Source organism: Zophobas morio, unplaced genomic scaffold (assembly GCF_036711695.1).
Source record: "Zophobas morio isolate AGI-343-1 ecotype UQ-CSIRO unplaced genomic scaffold, CSIRO_AGI_Zmor_V1 ptg000049l, whole genome shotgun sequence".
Lineage (NCBI taxonomy): Eukaryota > Metazoa > Arthropoda > Insecta > Coleoptera > Tenebrionidae > Zophobas > Zophobas morio.
This window is the reverse complement of record NW_026972154.1, coordinates 2,968,021-2,992,533: the sequence shown is the minus strand read 5'-3', so window position 1 is coordinate 2,992,533 and position 24,513 is coordinate 2,968,021. Positions and strand designations below refer to the sequence as shown.

The window sequence follows — 24,513 nt, the reverse complement described above, 5'->3', positions numbered from 1 at the left end:
ATACCAATTTTGTGATTATCACACTTTGTCGTTTTTCATTTTTATTCGATTTTACAATTTTTTGTTATCACAATTTTTCTTTTTTTATTTTTTTTTTTTTCAATTTTTCGTTTCATGAATTTTTCGATTTCTCATTTTTTCAATTTTTAATTTGTTGATTTTTCATTTCCTCAGTGCAGTGTTTCAAATTCTTGATTTTTATTTTTCATTTTCTCTACTTTATATTATAATTTTTCTTTTATTATTTCCTTCGTTTTTCCAATGTTACTTTCGATTTTATAGTTTTTCATTTATTCAATTTTTCAAATTTTAAATCTTTAATTTTTCAATTGCCCGATTCTCCAATTTTGAAATATTTGGATTTCTCAATTATCCAATTTTCCGATTTCTGTAATTTACAAAACTTCAATTTTACAATATTTCGTTTTCTCCATTTTGCACTTTTTCGATTTTTAAGTTTCCCAATTTTTAATGTTTCGATTTTTCAGTTTTTCGTTTCTCCAATTTTTTACATTCTTAATTTCCATATCTTAGATTTTTCTGTTTTCATTTTATACTTTTTCGTTTTTTCATTTTTGAATTTTCAGTTTAACAATCTTGCAATTTTTACATTTTTTTTTTCGAAAAGTCGAAAAATCGAAAAATTTAAAATCGAAAAACTAAAATCTCGAAAAACTGACTCTTACATTGATATTTTGATTTTATTTTATAAGGGCTATCATAGAAAAATAAATTTCAAAAAATCAAATCTTACAATTTTTGGAAAAATCTGGATTTATTTACTTTATACCAATTTTGTGATTTATTATCACAAGGTTTCGTTTTTCATTTTTCTTCGATTTTACAATTTCTTTTTTATCACAATTTTTCGTTTTCTTTATTTTTTTCAATTTCTCAATTTATTTCTTCCAAATTTTCAGTTTCCGTTTCTTCGATTTTTCGATTTTTCATTTTCTCAGTTTTTAATTTTTTGATTTTTCAATTTTCCGTTTCCTCAGTTTTTCAAGTTCTTGATTTTTATTTTTCATTTTCTCTACTTTATATTACCATTTTCTTTTATTACTTTCTTTGGTGTTCCAATGTTTCTTTCGACCTTATAATTTTTCGTTTATTTAATTTTTCAAATTTTCAATCTTTGATTTTTCAATTCCCCGATTTTCCAATTTTGCAAGTCAAAAATCGGAAGAAATCGAAAACTCGAAAAAGTGGAAAAACAAAAAATTCCAAAACTGAAGAAACAAAAAAATTAAAACACTGAAAAACTAAAAGTCAAAAAACTGAAAAATCGAAAAAAATTTATCGAAAAATTGAAAAATTAAAAATCAAGTAATTGAAAAATCCAATAAACGAAAAAGTTTTAAAGTCCAGTAGTTGAAAAATGAAAAAATTCTGAATTCGTAAAATTGAAAAAAACGAACATTTGAAAACATGAATAAAACAAAAAATCGAAACCAAAAATTACAAATTGAAAATTGAAGACATGAGAAATTGAAAACACCAAAAATTCAAAACTCGTGAAACTAGAAATCGAAAAATTGCAAAATCTAGAAACTGAAACATCCAAAAGTTGAAAATCGAAAAACTAAAAAAGTTAAAAATAAAAATTCTAAAAATTGCATATCGTAAAATTAAAGAAACATAAAAATGAGACATTAAAAAAAAATAAAAAACAAAACATCATAAAATCGAAACTTTGAAAACTATAAAATTGTAAAAATAAAGAACATGAAAAACCGAAACGAAAAATTACAAATCGAAAATTTGAAAAATTATACTTAATTGAAAAATTGAAGAAATATAAAAAATAAAAAATCGCATATCGAGAAATTGGCGAAACAAAAAATTATAAGATCGAAACATTGAAAATTCGAATAACTGAAAACATAAAGAAAGTAAAAAATTGAATCGAAAAATTGCAAATCGAGAAATTGAAGAAACAAAAAAAATTGAAAACTGAAAAACTGAAAAATTAAAGTCAAAAAAGCCTGCTGGTTCTCATTATAGAGGTTATCTAAGAACAAAAGTAATAAAAATAATAATTGCTGAGGCATTGCCTCACCTACCTCATAGGTTATGCTTGTATTTCTATGGAGTTTTCCCATTTGAAAAGGTCCCGATCAACATTATTTCAGCAAGGACACGTATGTTGTTAATGCTGTCATAAAATACTAATTAATATTATATCAATTACAAAAAAGCAGTCGACTGGGAAAATGTACGCATTATTAAAATGATTGCCAATTAATAATAAATTATTTTTGAAAAACACAAACTAGTATAACTAGTATACACAAAAATAGTAGTACCTAAAATGCATACGTGACGCTATAATAATAAATATCGCCACACCTTCAAATCAGATTCATCGTACTGTATTTTAGATTACATAATCAACTAAAAAAAATAAAACATAATTAACCACAAATCCGCTACTCTAACTGCACTTTAATGACCTCTTCACCGCACTGGCTAAACTATTGCATTTTCTAAATAAACACAAAATGTGTCCTCGAATTTCATTTTTCCGTTATATGTACACAAGTTTTTAGACAAGAGATTAATCCACATTTACACAGTATTTCATTATTCCACTTCTTGATTAAAGTGAGTCATTTTCAGCATCCCAGTGCGAAAAATTTCTAACTGGTATTGTATACCATAACCTAAATAATTCATCTAAAGTTTTTGTTCCATCGTCCACATCATTGTAACCAGTTTTAATTAATATTAATAAAAATTGCAAAAAAGTACAGCCGTAAAATTAAGTGCGTTTTTAAAAGCTGTTTGTTTCGAATATTAAATCGAGAGGTACGGCCTTAAAACAGCTTTTTGTGTCCTGTGACGCACAACGAAATACTTTAGACAGTTTTTATACATGACATTAAGTCATCGGTTGTAAACCTAAAGCAATTTTTTTACAGATAAAGATAAATATAAGGTCACTTTTGAAAAGTGGCATTTCATCTAACAGTAGTGTAGATTAGTGAAAAGTTTCAGAAAGTAAGTAATAATAATAATAATAATAATAATAATACAGTGACAAATTTTTGTATTGGTTTTGTTTTACATTTTTCATGTTTTATGTGCATTTTTACAGATTTACGTTTCTTAATCCATAAAAGAAAAACAATATCAGACACCCATGTTGTTTGGCCAACTGAATCTTAATTTAGTTATACAGGCTGATTAATTTTGAAAATTTTCTCATATATGAAACTAAAATTTTGACTTGTTAAAGTTATTAAGACTAAAACAATAATATGATAATGAGAAATAATTCTAGTATAATAGAATTTGTAAATAAAAAAAAAATGCTGCTAATTGGTATATTTTAAGTCTTTATTATTGATAACGTCAATAAATTTTTTACAATACACTTAAAAACGAGTGCAAAAAATTTACGTCTTGGGACAAACAAATTTGGCTAAATTAAGGATTAGCATAATATATAGACATGCGATAATTATTTAAAAAAAATATACAGATTACTTTCGGAAATTCCAAAAGTAGTTTACGCATTAATTTGCAACCTGAACATTTTTTTAAGAGGCAATTAACGACAATCATTTCATCATTTTTTGTTTACATGGTCAAGGTTTTCTGCTATAAAAAAATTATGGCCATCCAAAACAAGTTCGTGAGTTTGAAAGTATATTTCTGTAATGTCAACGGCTATTTGGAGTCTCCCTTGGTACATGCCCAGACCAAATCGTATTATTTATCTCTTTTCATATGTAAAAAATAAGCTTTATCAAATAATCCGATGAAAATTACAGCGTCTCATTTAAAAAAATCATTTACAAATTTAACGTAAATTTTTTTGACAAATGTCAAAAGATAGACAGTAAAATGGAAGGCTTGACATGTTTTTGGATTTTTTTCAAAAACAAATGCTGCCCTTTTTATGAATTTTGTGCATTGTTTTATGATAACTCTGTTTATAAAGACACGTTGATTGAAAAAAATTATTCCAACTAAAATCGTTCAGCAGGGGAGCGCGGGGCTCCAAGGACATACGGGCAGAATTATCGCATCTCTTTGTCTGCTAAAGATTTTTTGAGAAAAGTAAAAGCAATTCAACGTCTGCATTATTATAATAGTAATTTGTTAAAAAAAAAATAAGTAAATTTATTTTTCCTCGACAAGAAGGCAAATATGTGGTTTCAAGGAACGAGTTTGTTAGTTGCTTTCGACGATAAACAACTAAAAGCACTCCAAGGATTGTCTGTTAAGATTAAATGCAATTCTGTTTTTTTCTTAAAGTGCGATCACTTTACCCAACTCCATTCACTATTGAATCCCTCTTTGGGGGTCCAGTGAACTTTTTTCCAGTAATAAATTAATACCAAATGTGTTTACTATCTTAATTTGGAGAAGGCGCAATTTTTTTGAAAATAAAAACGAGACAAACACGGAAACGAGGGATCTATGTTTTCGTACTCTAAGGGACATAAAACGTAGACAAAACATAAAAGTAGCCAGTCGTCCGATGGACTCAGTTACAATACTTCTCTAGCTTACGCTCGGGAAGTAAAAACGAAAAAGAAGACCAACATTTTTAAACTCTTGATATTTCAAAGCTTGTTTACTCGAAACACATGCATCAGAATTAAGTTGCTTTTAATTTTAAATGTATTTAAAAATGTGAAAGACCGAGAATTTAGAACGCACCTTTTAATAAACCAATATAGAACAATTCAAAAGATATTAATTTTCATTATACATATTTAATTCAAATAAATTAATGTTGCATTTCACCTTCTGCGTGAATTAAAATGCTGGCACAGCGAATTTATTCTGAATTTTAAATGAACACTTAAAAGTGCGTTGTTACTAATTCGGTTATTAATAAATTAATTAGGGTTCTCAAGCGTTAAAGTTAGTCGCTTTTGTGAAAATCTAGCAAAAAATTACATTATGCATTCTATGTAATGTAGTCGTGTAAAGCACGCGTTCTTATAAAAAATGTATTAGTTAAAAAAGCGAAATTTTTAAGAGTTTTGAAATTTCAACAACTGCATAATCTGCGAAGCTAATGTTCCAAATTACATACATTGTAATATTTAGTTGGTAAATAAGCTGATACTGCAAATTTTGATACTACGACAACTCGTCGCAGCACAAATGGTCGCACGCGACAATAGATCGCAGCGACAACTTATCGCAGCGTCAATTTATCGCAAGGTAAAATTCATCGGGAAGTATTTTCTTTTATTAAAACTAAATATTTTGTATTCTGAATTTTAAGTTGCAATAAATTTAGCAATCAGGTAAGGTGTAAATATCGAATTAAAAACAATTTGAATATAGATAAGTGACGAAGTTTGTAGTTACACTTTAAAAACTAAAAAATACGAGCGTAAACACCTTGTTACATATGATTTTTTATTATTAAATTGTCATTTTGTTTTTTTTAAGAGATTGTTAATATTTATGTCGTTGCTTATTTTACCTATTATATTATAGGAACTAGCTTCATTATAATAAGTACTCAACATAAAAAAAGTGTTTATTGTTCTTAACTAGATTTATTACACAATTATTTAAAAAATCATATTTTTAACAACCTTTAAATTTTAACACATTTTGATACAGAATTGTCTCTATTGTCTATTCTTGCCTTTATACATATCACCAAACAATAAAATTTATGATCGAATAGTATATCTAGAGTATCCATATGGAGCGAATATAACACTGGACGGATATAATACTTATTTTAATCCCTTGTAAAGTGCAGCGGATCTTTTACAGGGTTTGAGAAAGGTTAACGTGTATTGTAAATATATATTGCAAAAACTTTTGTTAGAGCGTCAAGAATAATTTTGTGTTACCGGGAAATCTAAGAAATGTAGGTACTAAACTAACTAAAAACTCACTTTTTAATTATTATTATGTGACTAGTATTGTACTGAAGAAAAATTCAGTTGTACCATATGTGGGTATAAAATTACATACACAGGGTTAGTCACGAGAAAATTACTTCCGAAAATTATTTTTACGCAACCCAAAATACGAATACCGTGTACCACTTGATACTAACTGAATTTAAAATGAAATGCTTAATCCATGATTGCTTTGAATTTGGCAATGTCATTTTGACAATTCTGGAAAAGGAGGTTACGCGAGTGTCCATGGTGGTACCGCAGCCAGCTGGAGATCTCCGCTGGCGCCGCTAATAAGTTTGTCAGGGCTTGCTTCGAGTGCCTCTTGATCTTTTGCAACCGATTAATCACGAGAAAATTATTTCTAAAAATTCCTTTTACGATAGATATTTCTGTGACGTGTAAAACAGCTCTTAGATCTAAAAAAAAGGAAGAAATAATTGGTTCGCAGTTTTCCATGAATGACCCTGCTACGGGCTGCTACCTGATTTTATTATTCTCCGCACTTAGCATCCTACAAAAATTTACAACATGGGCTGGAATAGATTATTGAAGCCTCAGTTTACATCTGCCCACCTACATCCGGCAGATTAGGCAAATAATTCTGAGTGAATAGTCGGCCTTCCGAGTGAAATGCCCCTCAATAAACTTTTCAAACTTCCCAAACTAAAAATTAGTCACGCCATTGCGAATAACCACTACTCAGTGGCGTCGTCATCCTGGTTGTTTCTACTTTTTAAGGATATTCACAGTTTGTATTACTTGTTACTCGTGATGTACTGATTGATTTAAATATTTTAAATAATATTAATTAATAGATAATATAAATCTGTTATGTGCGTTGTTTTATTCAACAATTTTTATTCCATGAGCCACTTAAAAAAAAACTGTACGTCACTGTCATCGGCAGTATTATCTGGGTAATGAGGGGTACTGTCTATGACACTTTACCGGTTCGGCTCGAAACCATCATTTTAAGTCTGGTACTTCCTCCAGTATGAGTAAATTTTCTGCTCCATGGTCAAAACTAATCTTTTTACAATCGTGTTTACACAAATGGCGTAAAAGTGAAGATTGGTATGTAGGTAGTAGGTACTTAGCAAAGGGAACGGGATAAATTATTCATTCTTTCGTATCTACAAGCGCCTCATTAATAGTGAGAGCGTTCAAAAAAGTTCTGAATGAAAAAACTTCTTTAGTTTTATCATGGATTAAAGATAATCCAGAACTAATTTGTAGTGACCAAAAAATTTTCTGCAAAGAATGCAGTAAACTCCGAGATTAATTGTTAATATATAAATTCAAATTTCTTTGCACCAAATTTATTAAATATATATTTAACTTTTTAAACAATCAAACGTAATGAAAATAATACTTTTTCGCTTAAATTTGTAACGAGAGTTTTTTCACGATTTCATTGATTATGATAAATCTGTAAATTTTTAATTTGACAGTTGCAATAATTTTAAAGCCATTGTTTATTTAAAAAAAATGACGTGTGTAACACAATTTTGAAAGCTATTTTTTTAACTCGTTTAATTGACAAACTTTAAACTATGAGAAAAAAATCATGAATCACTTACTTAAGTGTCTAATTAATAAGACGAATAATCCAAATGAACATTACAGTAGCATACCGACGAAATATGTGTCAACAATTATTTTACAATATTTTTACTTTTTTGCACTTTGGTTTAGTCGGAAATGAGCCTAATACTGTTTTTATGGAACTCGTATGTATTTATTTTGAGAGTTTTTTAGAAATAATTAGAAATTTTTGAGAATATTGCACTTTATTTTATTTTCCTCATTCAAAACAATTACTTATTTCCTCTATAAACGTTATCATTTTTCGCCTGCGATCAATTGTCGCATTGACCACTTGCGACGAAATGTTCAAAATGCTTCACAAAGTTCTATCCTAGGTTCAAAATTTCTACGAACTCTATCTATCTAAGATGTCGGGAGTTATAGATCTGCATGATGCTGTTCGTCGCCTGAGAACTTGTTTGATCCACAGACCGGAGTGCACTCAGGCCAATGTCGACTCTAAGCATTCAGAATTTCTGCGGAATAGTTTAGATGCTTTTGTTTACAAACATAGTATCACATCTCATATATATTATTATTATTATTATTATTATGTTAGTGATGGTCAACAGGCAATAGCCCAATTACTGACCACCTTAGCAAAATATATGACCAACAGCTGAACCCACGAAGGCAAAGTTAAACAGACTGAATGTAGCTACATATACAAAGAAAAAAAACCTATCTATTTAAATATATCAAATGCATTCTGTTCCGAATTGTATAAAGTACACATCTCGTATATAGGTGAGTGTTTTACAACGTTTAAGCGAGGAGTAGGCAAATAGAAGCAATCATGAGAACGAGATGACAATCTGGGGACAAGCAAATATAATCGACTCAAAAGATCCGGACAATCAATATGAAAATGAACCAACTTTTTTAAAAAATTCAACGATGCAATAGTCCGTCTGCAATGTAAATCTCTAAACCCAAATTTATTTAAAAGAGTAATATGGGACGAACCCCTTGGTGGATAAACACCATCCGCCCTAAAAGCTAAGTACTTCAAAAAACGTCGTTGAATCTTCTCCAATGTGTCTATATGAATCCGAGAAAATGGAGACCAAACAACACTTGCATATTCAAGCTTGGATCGCACATAAGCAAAATATAAAATTTTCAAACAATCAAAGTCACTAAAACTACTGCCACATCTTAGTATAAAACCGAGTGATTTGAGAGCATTGGCACATATATTGTTTATGTGATTTACAAAAGAGAGTTTGGAATCAAAAGTGACTCCCAAATCACAGAAAGAATCAACTCTAGTCAAAATGGTGTTATTGAGATCATAGGGATACAAGGTTTGGATATTTTTGTTAGTAAATGACATAATAAAGCATTTGTCAAAATTTACCGGGAGAAAGTTACAATTGATCCAACATAGAAATTTCTGCAGATCATCTTGTAACATCCGGCAGTCATTAATACTCGAAACAGTTCTAAAAATTTTTAAATCATCCGCGTACATAAGAATGTTTGAACTAATATTCTTGGCGATGTCATTTATGTAAATCACGAACAAAAGAGGTCCAAGAACCGAACCCTGAGGCACTCCAGACAAGACAGAAATACTATCTGACACATGACCATTATATTTAACGCACTGAGTCCTATTGGATAAATACGATTTAAACAATGAAAGTAATGAAGCAGAAAACCCAAAATTACTTAATTTAACCAGCAAAATATCATGATTAAGTTTGTCGAAGGCCTTGGAAAAATCAGTATAGGCCACGTCAACCTGAAGCATAGCATCAAAGCTTTCTGAAACAAACTGTGTGAATACACAGAGGTTAGATACGGTGGAACGGTTACTTACAAATCCATGTTGACAATCAGATATTTTATTACGAACATTAAATAACAAAAATTTATGTAAAACAAATTCAAAAACTTTGGCAAAGTTACAAATTAGCGAAATGGGCCTGTAATTCTCAATTGTATTTCTACTCCCTTTCTTAAAAATTGGAGAAATAATAGAATGTTTCCAGATATCGGGAAAGATGGCAGAATTTATTATTAAATTAAAGATGACTGATAAGGGATGAGAAAGCACCGAAGCACAATCAGATAATAAAAAACCCGGAATATTATCGTGACCACTCGTTAAGTTACACTTAATTTTTTTTAGCGCTTTAAACACATCTGCTTCACTTATCGTGTTGAATTGTATAAGATCATTGTAAGACTCACATACGAATTCATTCAAATTTGTGGCTTTACAGTCAGTGTAACCTGAACTAAAATGGGTTGCAAATGCATTTACTATATCTGCAGGATTACAGAGTACCTTGTTATTATAACTCATTTGGGACGGTATACCCCCTTGTTTTTTAAGTCTGCTTATATGTGCCCAGAATTTATTAGGATTGGCTTTTATGTTATTTTCCAAATCGCAGATGTAATCACGATAGGCAATTTTGACATCACGTTTTATTTCGGAACGTACAGATTTGAAATTCAAAAGATCCTCTAAACTTTTACTTCGTTTATACCTAGACCAAAGTTTCCATTTAAATTTGATTTTATTAATAATGTCAAATGTGAACCAAGGCGGGAAGGGGCTATGACGAATGTTACGAGTCTTGGGCACATAAATATCAAGGATGTTAATAAGTTTATTGTAGAATAAAGTACATGCAGTATTCGGATCATTAACTCCATTTAAAAACGACCAATTAATTTGCCCAAGATGGTGATAAAGGTTGGGATAATCAGCTTTCCGAAAGTTCCACCGTTTAACTAATATTTCAGAATTACCTAAAATCTTACTTTTTCCTTGATGAGTATCTATGGTAATTACCAGAGAAGGATGATGACTGTCTTCTGGCAAAAGATAATCATGACAACCATTAACAGAGCACTCATAGTTAGAAAGAATCAAATCTAAAAGTCTGCCATTAGTGTTCATAATAGTATTAAACTGACAATAGTTATTAAGATTTAAAAAAGTGCTTAGGGCAGACAACTTGTTATTACCAACAATATTGTTCTCTAAACCAATATGATATTCAGCAATGTTAAAGTCACCTATGATAACCACACGATCATTCCATAAATCAGCAAGATTACCGAGCAAATTAAATAATGAGATATAATCATCAACAGATGACTTGGGCGGAACATAAATTACCAAAATGTAGAAAGAGACATATCTATATGTAAGTTTTACCCCCACAATGTCAATTAAATGCAACTCATCAAAACCATGCGGGGACAGATCAATCTGCAAAACAGAGAAATATTTGCGCATTGCTATCAAAACCCCACCACCTCTGGAAATATATGTTTTATTCGATATTGACATGCAACAATTTTTTTGTATAACTAAGAATTAACTGTGATTTTTCGAGTTTGCTTTTTTGCTTTTCGATTTCTCAATTTTTCTAATTTTTAATTTCCCAATTTCTGAATATTTCGTTCAATTTTATGATTCTTCAGTTTTTCGATTCTTCAATTTTTCTTCTATTTTTTAATTTTTCTATATTTCAGTTCTGGGATTTTTTAGTATTTCAACTTTTCGATTTTTTGAGTTCTGGGTTTTTCTTGATTTCTCGACTTTTTATTTTTTATTAGAACTTTGAGATTTTTCAAATTTTTGACTATTTTATAATTCGATTTCTTAATTTTTCAAATTTTCGATATTTTAACTGTCCAATTTTTCAAATTTTAGTTTTTTTTGAGTTTTCTGTTCTTCTATATTTCAATTTTGCAATTTTCGGAATTTTTAAATTTTCAATTTTCCAATTTATTTTTTAATTTTTCGATGTTTCGAAATATACAGTTGGTTTCACAAAAAACTGGACAAGATGAGCAAATCAGGTTCTCATAGATCAATGAAAAGCAATGGGAATATGACGTTCATGTCACTGTGATTTGTTCCGTTTTTTTTTGTAACCAGGTGTAAATAGGCCAATATCGAAAAATCGAAAAATTAAAAATGGAAAAATTGATAAATCGAGAGATTGAACATTGAAACATTCGAATTTCAATTAATCGAGATCTTAAAAATTTGAAAAATTGAACATTTAAAAAATGCCGAAAATTGAAACATATATATAAATAAATACATATATTGAAATATAGAAGAACTGAAAATACCAGAAATCGAAAAATCTAGAATTTTAAAAATTGAAAAATTAAAGTATCGAAAAACGGAAAAATTGAGAAGTCGAAATGTATAAAACAGCCGAAAATTTGAGAAGCTAAAGTTTAAAAAACGAAACTGAAAATCCAAAAAGTAAAAATTCAAAAAATCGAAGAATCCAGAAGTCGAAAAATCGAGGAATCGAAATATTGAAAAATCCCAAGACCGAAAGAAATATCCAAAAAAAGAGAAATTAAAAATTTGGAAAATTGAGAAATCGAAAAATCAAAAAAGCAAAGTCTAAAAAACGAAAATCGAGGATTTGAAAAATTGAAAAATCGGAACTTTGAGAAGTCGAAAAATGAGAAAATCAAAAATACATTAATCGGGAAATCGGAAAACTGAAAATTTAGCAACGTCAGAATTTGAAAAATTGAAAAATAGAAATACTGAAGAACCGGAAATTCAAAAAATCAAGAAATCGTAAAATCTAAAATTTAAAACATTGAACAAAATTGAAAAATCGAGAAATCCAAATATCAAAAAATCAAAAAATAAAAATTCGAAAAACTAAAATTTAAAAATCGAAAAACTGAAAAATCGACAAATCGAGAAATTGAAACCCCAGAACTGGAAAAATTGAAAAACTGAAAAATGGGATAACTGAAAAATCTAAACATCGAAAAATTAAAAAGCCCAAAAGTAAAAAAATTGAAAAAACGAGAAATCCAAAAATCGAAACATCGAAAAATTCAAAAACTGAGACATTGAAAAATCGAGAAAGAGGGGTCGAAAGTCGAGAATAAAAGTCAGAAATTGAAAAATTGATGAATCGAAAAATTGAACAGTCAACACATCGATAAATCTAGGAATCAAAAAATTGAAAAATCGAAAATTTTTAAAAAAGAAAAATTGGACAATCGAAAATTGAAAAATTTAAATAAAGAACTGAAAACACGAGAAATCGAAAAACGTAGAATTTTAAAAATTGAAAAAATGTAACACCGAAAAGTTAAAAATTGAGAAACCGAAGTATGAAAAATCGAAAAATTGAAACATCTAAAGTTTAACAAAAAATTGAAAATTCAAAAAGTAAAAAATCGAAACATCAAAAAACCCAAGAGTCCAAAAATTGAAAAGTCGAAAAATCGAAATATTGAAAAATGCCAAAACCTAAAGAAATACCCAAAAAATTAAAAAATTAAAAAATTAGAAAATTGAGAAATCGAAAAACCAAAAAAGCAATGTCGAAAAAAAGAAAATCGAGGAATTGAAAAACTGAAAAATGGAAATTTTGAGAAGTCGAAAAGTCAGAAAATCAAAAATGGATTAATTGGGAAATCGGAAAACTGAAGATTTAGCAACGCCAAAATTTGAAAAATTAAAAAATAGAAATACTGAAGAACCGAAAATTCACAAAATCAAGAAATCGAAAAATCTAAAATTTAATACATTGAACAAAATTGAAAAATCGAGAAATCCAAATATCAAAAAATCAAAAAATAAAAATTCGAAGAACTAAAATTGAAAAATCGAAAAACTGAAAAATCGACAAATCGAGAAATTAAAACCCCAGAACTGAAAAAATTTAAAAACTGAAAAAGTTAATAATTGAAAAATCGAAACATCGAAAAATTAAAAAGCCCAATAGTAAAAAAATTGAAACATCCAAAAATTCAAAAACTGAGACATGGAAAAATCGAAAAATCGAGAAAGAGGAGTCAAAAGTCGAGAAGAAAAGTCAGAAATTGAAAAATTGATGAATCGAGAAATTGAACAATCAATACATCGATAAATCAAGGAATCAAAAAATTGAAAAATCGAAAATTTTTAAAAAAGAAAAATTGGAGAATCGAAAATTGAAAAATTTAAATAAAGAAGAACTGAAAACTCGAGAAATCGAAAAATTTGGAATTTTAAAAATTGAAAAAATACAACAATGAAAAGTCAAAAATTGAAAAACCGAAGTATAAAACAGTTGAAAAAGTGAAACATTTAACGAAAAATTGAAAATCCAAAAAGTAAAAGCGAGACATCAAAAAACCCAAAACTCAAAAAATCGAAATATTGAAAAATGCCAAAACCTAAAGAAATACCCAAAAAATTGAAAAATTAAAAATGGAAAATTGAAAAATCGAAAAACCAAAAAAGCAATGTCGAAAAAACGAAAATCGAGGAATTAACAAACTGTCAAATGGAAATTTTGAGAAGTCGAAAAGTGAGAAAATCAAAAATAGATTAATTGGGAAATCGGAAAACTGAAGATTTAGCAACCCAAAAATTTGAAAAATTGGAAAATAGAAATACTGAAGAACCGAAAATTCATAAAATCAAGAAATCGAAAAATTTAAAATTTAAAACATTGAACAAAATTAAAAAATCGAGAAATCCAAATATCAAAAAATCAAAAAATAAAAATTCGAAGAACTAAAATTTAAAAATCGAAAAACTGAAAAATCGACAAATCGGAAAACTTAGAATTCGAAAAATTGAAAAAATATTACATCGAAAAGTTAAAAATTGAAAAACCGAAGTATAAAACAGTCGAAAAATGGAAACATCTAAAGTTTAACGAAAAATTGAAAATCCAAAAAGAAAAAAATCGAAACATCAAATCCAATCGAAAAGTCGAAAAATCGAAATATTGAAAAATGCCAAAACCTAAAAAATACCCAAAAAATGGAAAAATTAAACAGTTGGAAAATTGAGAAATCGAAAAACTAAAACAATCAAACAAAATCGACAATTGAAGAATTGAAGAAGTGAAAAATCTCAACTTTGGGAAAGGTCAAATTTTAAAAAACTGAAAAATCGAAATATGTATTTCAAAATCGTAAAATTGAAGAGGACAAAAATTAAGAAATCGCATCATTAAAACATAGGAAAAGTGAGAAATCGAAAAATAAAAAATGGAGAAATCGGAAATTTGAGGAATGGAACAACTGAAAAAGTTCAAAATTGAAATATTGAAACATGACATTATCAATTCCTGGGGGTATGAAGGGATAAATTTTGACTAACACGCTTCCAATAACTATAAATTGTACAATGTTGTTGATTTTTTTTTCCAAAAATTTTGTCGTCCAAGGTAAAAACTCAACACGGATTCATAAACCGTAAACGGAGGTTATAAAATATAAATTACATCTACTATTGTAAAATTTTAAAATTACGTCATTTCATTGTTGGTGACAAATTTTGGTGAGCGTTTTACGATTTGATAATACAACTTGAAATGTAAATGTTGTCATTCGGGAACATTATGTTTTAAATCGTTAAAATGTTCAAAAACTTGAATGTGTATCAGATCAGCTCTAACGAAAGTCGGCTTATAGATAAATCGCTTAGAGACGATATTGGCCTGAGTGCGCTCTGGTCCGTAGATCAAACAAGTTCTCAATAGTAGTATACGTATAAACTAGGTATCATGAGAATACGACAGGTGGTCGACTTAAAAAAAAACGTTTAATATCATCCACAAAAAGAGGATACATTAGGGGTCCTAAACCCGAGCCCTGTGGCACCAATCCAGCTCCAGCCGACCACGATACCGCTACTATTTACCAAAAAACACCGCACACCTAACCCAACAACAACAAGACGCTAATTAAACCAGACAACAAAACAAACCCAATCCAGCCAGCCCATTAATCACAGTCCACTACGTCACGAATGCAAATCTTCGCCGTAATTCCCATCTGTCGGAAACGTCGCAAAGGTCGCCATCCACCTCGCGGAACCGAATTCCTCCCACCCCCACGCCACAGCACGCCACATATATATTTCGCAACGCCGCCAAAATTCCCCCAAACGCGTCCAACCTCGCACGGAGCCACCCCCTTCCAAGGTCACGCCGGACGAATCGGAGCGCGCTCGCGAGCGTTCAAAGTTAATGTCGCGTCTGTGCGGTGCTCACGCGTTTGGGTTCTAGTGCGCCAGTGGAGCTTGGGCTTTAGCTGCATCCGATCCAGTAAGTAGACGCCTTAACGGCACGCGAAGCGCCACTTTTGAATAATCGCATTGTGCAAGCGCATTTTCGTGGCTTGCGAAAGCACTGGCCGAAATATCGACGATTTTATTTAATTACGAGTTCAAAGTCGACTGGTTGGTGGTGTTGGGCAATTGTTGAATGTGAATAAGAAAATTTTTTTGGCGGGTTTTTGCGAGATGACGGGTTTTTGTGTCGGGTGGTGAGGAAGGTCAGTTGCGTAATGTGCGACGGGGAGTTGAGTTTGGGGGTTGGTTTGGCGGGAAAGTCGAAAAATTGATACCGGGAGTTAGTGGAAAAGTTTGGTTTGGTTTGGTAGTGTTGGTTGTTGCTGTCTGGGTGGAAGAATGTTTATAGAATGTTTCACGTGCACGAATATTTTAATTGGTCGTTTACATTCAAATCCTAGTGTGTGCAATATTGGTGATAGTTCTTTGCTTCGCTGACAAATGCAGACCCAAATATCTATATTTAGTGAGAAATACACATGCATATACGAAAAAATGTGGAGGACTTACCGTTCAGTGTTAAACAAATAAATAAATTCCTTGTGAATTATTGTTCTTTTGTTTGTCTTCGCTTGATGCTCGTGATTTGTTTTTTAGCACTTTGCAAGTGTCATTATATTCTGTTAATTTGAAGGTTCCACATTCAAAATAGTCTCGGGAGCTATTTTGAAAAAAAAAAAACGTCAAAAACTAAAAATTGTGAAATTTCGAACCTTGTGGGTACGGAACACGTGCTTAGCATATCAGAGTTAAGTTACTTTTAGTTTTGAATGTATTTAAAAATGTGAAAGATCGAGAATTATTGGAACTCGAGTTTTAAACAGAATAAATCATTCAAGAGATTTTAGCCATACATATTTAATTTAATTAATAATTTCATTTTCCATAATTATTTTACGTTTCACCTCCTGCGTGAATTAAAATGCTGCCATAGAGGATCTAATTTCAATTTTAAATTAACTCGTAAAAGTGCGTTGTTACAAATCGGATTATTAATAATAATTAGTAAGAGTTAAAGTTAGTTATGGCTATGGAAATTTTAACAACACATTTAGTATGTTTAAAAAAAGCATTATCGACTGAAAAATATGTCACTTATAATATGCAAAAAATAGTTCAATAAAATTTGACGAAATTTTGAAAATTGAATAAAAAACTGTTTGCTTGTAGTTGTCGCAAAATTCAGCTTCTAAACAATTTTAAATCCTAAATATTTTGAACTATAGAGTTAATTACAACAAGAAAATTATTTCAAGAAACTACACGAAAAAGATTGAAATTTTTGAAAATTTAGGTACTCGAAATTCAGTTCGGAAAATCAAACGCGACTTAATGTTAATAAAAAAACTGGTCCATGTTTATTTAAGCAGAACTTCCCTTGCCCCTGAAGCATAATGCAGCATATTCAGCTTTTTCGAAAATTTTAAAATTTGATTTTGCAAATTTAAGTTTTTTACTATAACCCCTATAAATTAAAATAAATGTATGTATGTAGTGTTAAAGCACAGGTAAAGAAGCTATGCATTTCTTTAAAATGACACTTCAAGAATGAAACGGATTAAACAATAAAAAATATAATAATAATAAACAAAATCACGATAGATTCATAAACCACAGGTACAAGAACATTATTTTGTAAAATATGTATAACTTTAGTTAAGCAATAAAATGAGCGGACCTCATCAAATTTTTGATGGGTCCGAGAAAGTTCTGGAGCTTTAAAAAATTTAAAATTTTTAGAAATTCCAAAGTTTTTAATCTAATCACATCGTTCAATGTTTACAAAAATAAATGAACTTCACAACTTATTAAGGGTAAAGAATGTTTAAATAAAGATAAAAATTATTAAAAAAAGAACGAATTTCGTAACATTTCTAAAATTAATTATAATCGTTGAAGTTATCGTTTTGAGTTGCAACCGAAAACAAAATTCCTCAAAATTTGGTGTTTGTTTTTATTACAAAATTTGCTCTTTGAACTAGTAAAAATTCTTTTGAACTCTCTGAGTTGATAAGCATAAACAATGTAAAACTACTAGAACAAGTCTAGAAAGTTGAAATTAGTTAATTGAAAAAATCTTCAAAATTACAAGATTGACAAAGTTTCAAACTTCGTAAAATTTCACGTTTATTAAAAAATGTTAGCATTAAAATCGGAATATTTTGAACTCTAGAATTAACAAAAACAAAAAACGTAAATCAATTTTTCGATTTTTCAGGTTTTCGATTTTTCAATTTTTTCAGGTCACGATTTTTGATCTTTGCTTTTTTAGTTTTTCGATGATTTTTGAATTTTTCAATTTTTAGACTCCTGGATTTATCGATTTGTCGATTTTTTACTTTTTGGATTTTCAATTTTTCGACTGTTTTATACTTCAATTTCACAATTTTTCAAATACGCGTCGATGTTTTAATTTTTTAGTTTTTAAAATTCTAAATTTTTCGATTTCTCGAGTGTTCAATTCTTCTTTATTTCAATTTTTCAATTTTCCGAATTTTTCAATTTTCGATTTACCAATATTTTCTTTTTTACAATTTTTCAATTTTTCAATTTCTTGATTTCTCGATGTATCCAATTCAGATGTTTCGAAGTTTTGATTGTTCAACTGAAATTTTCGATGTTTCGTTTTTGGATTTCTGTGTTTTTCGATTTTCTACTTTTGGGATTTTCAATTTTTCGATTTTCCAATTTTTTGGGTTTTCAGTTATCCGATTTTTCAATTTTTTAAATTCTGGGGTTTCGATTTCTCGATTTGTCGATTTTTCAGTTTTTCGATTATTAAATTTTAGATTTTCGAATTTTTATTTTTTGATTTTTTGATGTTTGGATTTCTCCGATATTTTACTTGATCAATGTTTTAAATTTTATATTTTTCAATTTCTCGCTTTTTTGATTTTTCAGTTCTTCAGTATTTCTATTTTTTAATTTTTCAAATTTTGATGTTGCTAAATTTTCAGTTTTCCGATTCCTCAATTAATCTACTTTTATGTTTCCCATTTCTCGGCTTTGCTTTTTTGATTTTTCGATTTCTCAATTTTCTAATTTTTTAATTGCTCGATTTTTGGAAATTTAGTTCATTTTGTCATAGATGAGTGAGTGTGAAAGCATTTTTTTTCCTCTCAATTCCCTAATATGATATCACACATAAATAAGAAAAACACGAATGGTCAAATCATAAGAATATCGTTCGGTACACACTTCGCTATGAGAGGATGCCCGAGAATCAACGTTCCAAAATTTAGTCATAGAAAACAAATCGTAAGAAAAAACCAACATAAAATCCCCTTTCCCCACTTCGAATTCACGATGACCGTAGTTGCAAAAAAACTTTTCCAAATTTTTGCAAAATTCGCAAAAAAGTTGTAATAATTTTGGTGAAATAGTGTAAAAAATTATGTTTATCGTTATTGCAAAACTCATTGTGTAGACAATTTTAAAATCGGAATATTTTGAACTCTAGAATTAAGAAAAACAAAAAACGTAAATCAATTTTTCGATTTTTCAGGTTTTCGAATTTTCAATTTTTTAAGCTCACGATTTTTGATCTTTGCTTTTTTAGTTTTTCGATGATTTTTGGATATTTCTTTCAATTTTGGGATTTATCAATATTTCAATTTTTTGACTTTTCAATTTTTAGTCTCCTGGATTTGCCGATTTCTCGATTTTTTACTTTTTGAATTTTCAATTTTTCGACTGTTTTATACTTCAATTTTTCAATTTTTCAAATATTCGATGTTTTAATTTTTTAGTTTTTAAAATTCTAAATTTTTCGGTTTTCCAATTTTTCGATGTTTCGATTATTCAGTTATCCGATTTTTCAATTTTTTAATTCTGGGGTTTCGATTTCTCGATTTGTCGATTTTTCAGTTTTTCGCTTTTTAAATTTGAGATTTTCGAATTTTTATTTTTTGATTTTTGGATTTCTCCGATATTTTACTTGATCAATGTTTTAAATTTTATATTTTTCAATTTCTCGATTTTTTTATTTTTCAGTCTTTCAGTATTTCTTCTTTTTAATTTTTCAAATTTTGTTGTTGCTAAATTTTCAGTTTTCCAATTCCTGAATTAATCTATTTTTATTTTTCCCATTTGTCGAGTTCTCAAAGTTTCGATTTTTCAGCTCTTCAATTTTTCGATTTTTCGACTTTACTTTTTTGATTTTCCAATTGCTCAATTTTCTAATTTTTTAATTTCTCGATTTTTGGAAATTTAGTTTAATTTTTCAGTTTTTCGATTTTTTATTTTTTTGATTTTCAGTTGTTTTTTTTTGAAACTTTAGATTTTTCAATTTTCCTGTTTTATATTTCGATTTCTCAATTTTTCAGCTTTTCGATATTGTAATTTTTCAATTTTTAAAATTCTGGATTCTCGAATTTTCAGTTCTTCTATATTTTTTAATTTTTCAATTTTCCTAATTTTTATCCGGAAACCCGAATGTTTCGATGTTTTGATTGGCTAATCTCGCGATTTATCAATATTTCCATTTTTAACTTTTCAATTTTTCGATTTCGTTCAAAATCGAAAAATCGAAACTTTGAGAAGTCGAGAAATGGGAAAATAAAAAAATAGATTCATTAAGAAATCGGAAAACTAAAAATTCAGAAACGTCAAAATTTGAAAAATTAAAAAATAGTGAAGAACTGAAAAATCAAAAAATCTGAAATTTAAAACATTGAAAAATTAAAATATCATAAAATCAAAAAATGAAGAAATCTAAACATCAAAAAATCAAAAATATAAAAATTCGAAAATCTAAAATTTTAAAATCGAAAAATTGAAAAATCAGCAAATCGAGAAATCGAAACCCGAAAATTTAAAAAATCGGGAAATTGAAAAATCCGATAATTCAAAATCGAAAAGCTGAAAAGTAAAAAATCGAAAAACCGAAAAACCGAAACTTCAAAAAATTCAAAAACTGCGACATCGAGAAATCGAAAAATCAAAAGATCGAGAAATCGAGGAGTCGAAAAGTCGAAAATAAAAGCATCTAAATAAGAACCATTTCCGGCAGAGATTATGACCGCTTAGAGTCGACATTTGGCCTGACTGCACTCCGGTCTTATTTGTTATAGATGAGTGAGTGGGGAAGCATTTTTTTCTCTCAATTCCCTAATATGATATTACACTGTATACAGTTGAAATACTACATCGTGAATCGAATTCCCTATCACATAAATAGAAAAAACACATGTTAAATATGGTCGAAATCATAAGAATATCGTTCGGTACAGACTTCGCTATGAGAGGAATGCCCGAGAATCAACGTTCCAAAATTTAAGTCATAGAAAACATAAATCGTAGCATAAAACCAACATAAACTCCGCTTTCCCACTTCGTATTCACGATGACCGTAGTTGCAAAAAAAATCCTCCAAATTTTAGCAAAAAATAAAATGTTGTGAAAATTTTGGAGAATAGTGTATAAAATTATATGTTTATCGTTATTGCAAAACTCATTGTGTAGAGAATTTTAAAATCTGAATATTTTTTTACAAACTGAAAACAAAATTCGCCAAAATTTCCGCTTTTAATATTTTTAACTTCAGTTAAAAATAAAAAAAAAAACATGTTGCTTTAAATAAAAAACACATAGGCATTAGTCAATACAAATCAACTAAATTACGCTAAAATGAAAGAATGTTGAAAGATGTGTCTACAGTTAAGTTTGTTTCAATTTAGTTACTCCAATTATTTTTGGAGAATTTAAAATTTTAATCAATATACATCAGTTCAGAAGATAAAGTGGTCAAGAGAAAAAGTCATCAAGTTGGCGTTGGTTGCTCGATAAAATAAAACAGCCAGAAACGCGTGTGTTTTATTAATTCATACGGTTGTGTACTGTCACAAATTAAATTTTTATGTTTACTGTAGACATACACATACACAAGGCCAACTTGATGATTTTTTCAGTTGAAAACCCGATATTACACATTTAATTAAAATAAATAAATTTTCCGTAATTATTTTCGTTTCACCTCCTGCGTGAATTAAAAATGCCGGCACAGCGGATATGTTTTGAATTTTAAATTAACACGTAAAAGTGCGTTGTTACTAGACAGATTATTAATTAAAATTAATAAGGGTTTCGAAGCGTTAAAATTAGACATTTTTGTGGAAATTCTAAATATAAGTAATATTATGTATACATGTAATTAACACAAAGTAGTCCTTGAAAAAAACACGTTTTCCTAAAAAATGTATTAGTTAAAAAAACAAGTACAAAATTTTGTGTTTATTAATAACAATTTGAAAAAGAAAATTTTTGTTTTTTCATTTTAATTTGTTATGTATTTGTGTACTTACGGTTGTAGAGTCTGATGTTTATAATATCGAAGAAAATCTGAAAGTATGAAGGAGACTAACAAATTATGAAAAAAAAGTTGAAACTAGTTTGTAACACTGTCCTAAATGCAACTTTTTTGCACCTTTTTTCAACCTTTGGCGCTTACAAATCATAGTGATTTAAATAAAAAAATATCTAAATACGAAACAATAAAATCAAAAATAAATATAAATTGAGGCACAGTTAGAAAGTGAGTCAAAATTCTAGATGCCTTGAAATTTCAAACTTCAGGTCTCAATTAAAATTTACTTAAAAACCTACTTACTAAAGTTAAAAACATTTTTCAAAACAAAAATCGCCAAAATTTGAAACGATTTCAAAGTTTCAAGTCAAAGAACGCTAAATAAATACATTTTATATCTAAGAGCTCCGTGTGACAGGACTGATGAGGAAGGTCAGTTGGGTAACCGTTGAATTCGTAATTACATGGATTGTAGTTTCTTTTTCACCTCTAGAATTACTGCGGTGATTTTGGTGATTGAATTGATAATCACAAATTAAAAAAAACCTTAATAGTTTATTAAAAAAACGAGTTCTGTTGTATAGACATCCTAGTCAAATTTATTATCCAACTGCATTAATAATACATGCACACGTTTAAGCTAAAATGAAATTGTATGTTAAACAAATAAATAATAAATTGCTGGTGTTTTAAATTATTAACTACATGCTACATTGTTTTGTGTAAATGTTTCACCTTTAAACCACTTTAAAAATATTCGATTGTTGCATAATTATACTGATTTCATCAACGTGTTGGTATCAGTAGGGAAAACATTTCTAATCATAATCATACATAATGAATAAAATGCCTGCGGGTTTTACCTTCAAAATCTCGTTTAGTGCATTTATCTTCATATCCGAATGGCAATAAAAAGTTGACGATGGATAAAACGGTAGTACCAATATGCACATTTTTTTAATGAAGCGTGTTACGTCACACAAAAGCACTCTCAGTTTCGTTTCTCAGCGCAAGACAATTTACCAATTTAATAAAATGTATTTATCCATCCCCTCTAGGAAGTTGATGACATCACCTTAAAAAATTATTAATTATAAAAAATGTGACAAACAAAGAAATATTCGAACGAAAAGAACGAAATTCCTTGTAAGAGTTTGTGCGAGAGATGATGGTTTTTATTGTAAAATTGATGAGGAAGGTCACTTACGTAACGCTTGAATTCGTGCAATTATGCCTCTTGGCTGTGATTTCGCTTTTTATTACCTGTGGACGCACTGCAGTGGCTTTATATCAATAGCGTTGATGAGAAAGGAGATAAACCAAAATTAAACGTGAACTGTTTACCGTTTTTGCGATATTATGGCTCACGGTCTAAAAAAATAATTGTGGGAAGATTAGAAGTGTATCAGCTGCAGAAGTTTTGCTGGTGTGCCTAAAGAGCAAATATAGATAACACTCCATAAGAGTTGTTCAGTGTACTCGACTACGGGCCCGTCCGCCGGTTTGCGACCGTCAAGTTTGAAATTTATACAATTAAAAACCATTTAAAAGAATTTCGCCAATTTGAATTTGAATTTAAATTAATCGAAAGTCGTAAAAAGTACGCGGGCAGTGCCTGCGATTTTGTGTTGCTGCACTCTTGCGTAACTGTTGAATTCGTGCAGTTATGGGTGTTGACTGTGTTTTCCTTTCTTTGCTTTCGTGTTTTCGTAGTTGATGGGTTGTAAGATTTCGGTAATTGTTTTAACGAGAAAGCGAGGAAAGTCTGTAATTAGGTGGAAATTGTTTTGGGTGATATTATCATTGGCTCTCAAGCTGAAAAAAATACCGCCAATTATGTTCCATTTGAAGAAATATTTGAAAAGTAGTTTGAATTTCAAATTATTTGTAGAATTGTTGTTTAATTTATCTGTTAAATGATTTTCTTTTCCATAATTTGTTGCCACTCAGTGTTGCCAACTGTTGCAAACCATCAAGTTTTTTGAAAATAGAAATTGAAATAATTTAAGGGATATGTTTCATTGTACTTCAGGAGCAAGGGAAGTTCTGTCGAAAAACTTTTGACCAATTTATTTATCAATGAAATGATTCACAAAAAAATCGCAAGAGGGTTATTTTTGAAAATCTGTATTTCAAATTTTTGTGAATAGATAAATAAAGTTTATTCCCTAATCTTTTCTGTTTTCTTATTCAATAAAAAGAGAAAACAACTAAAAACAGAACAAGGCATTTGACAACTGTAATATTTTAGAATTTTTTTTTTTTTGCACACCTTGTACATTAGAAATTGATTTAATTGATACCACAACATACACACACCTTTGCTTATCTCTCCATAAAATATTGCAACACAGATCTTAAATTAATATTAATGATGCTATGATGTTATTGCGATTTTTTATGAACCCTTACATTTGTAAAAAAAAAAACAAGAAAATTTAAATGACGTGGCAACGGCGCATCGGAATTTGACAAACAAACTACGGTTATAAAGCCTAGAAAGACACTAATGAGAATACGAAAATATATACAGGTTGTTCTATTAAAAAAAAAACTAAGCTTTTTGCTACACCTCAAAATAAATCACTCTGTATACTTAGTTGAAAATAATTTTAATGTATACTGCTCAAAAGAAAAAAACGTAC

General features: G+C 29.1%; 1 protein-coding gene across 2 annotated transcripts in view; it reads left to right on the top strand.

Annotated features, from left to right (window-relative positions):
- Nucleotides 1–24,513, top strand: part of LOC135142613 (scavenger receptor class B member 1-like) — an 88,603-nt gene that overhangs the window by 16,077 nt on the left and 48,013 nt on the right. The window contains exon 1 of one of the 2 annotated variants that reach the window (XM_064074353.1): nt 15,384–15,538. The exons of the other annotated variant lie outside the window; for it this stretch is intronic. The gene's annotated coding sequence lies outside the window, so the exon portion shown is untranslated. Of the gene's footprint in view, nt 1–15,383; nt 15,539–24,513 lie in introns of those variants that run through there. 2 annotated transcript variants of the gene reach the window in all.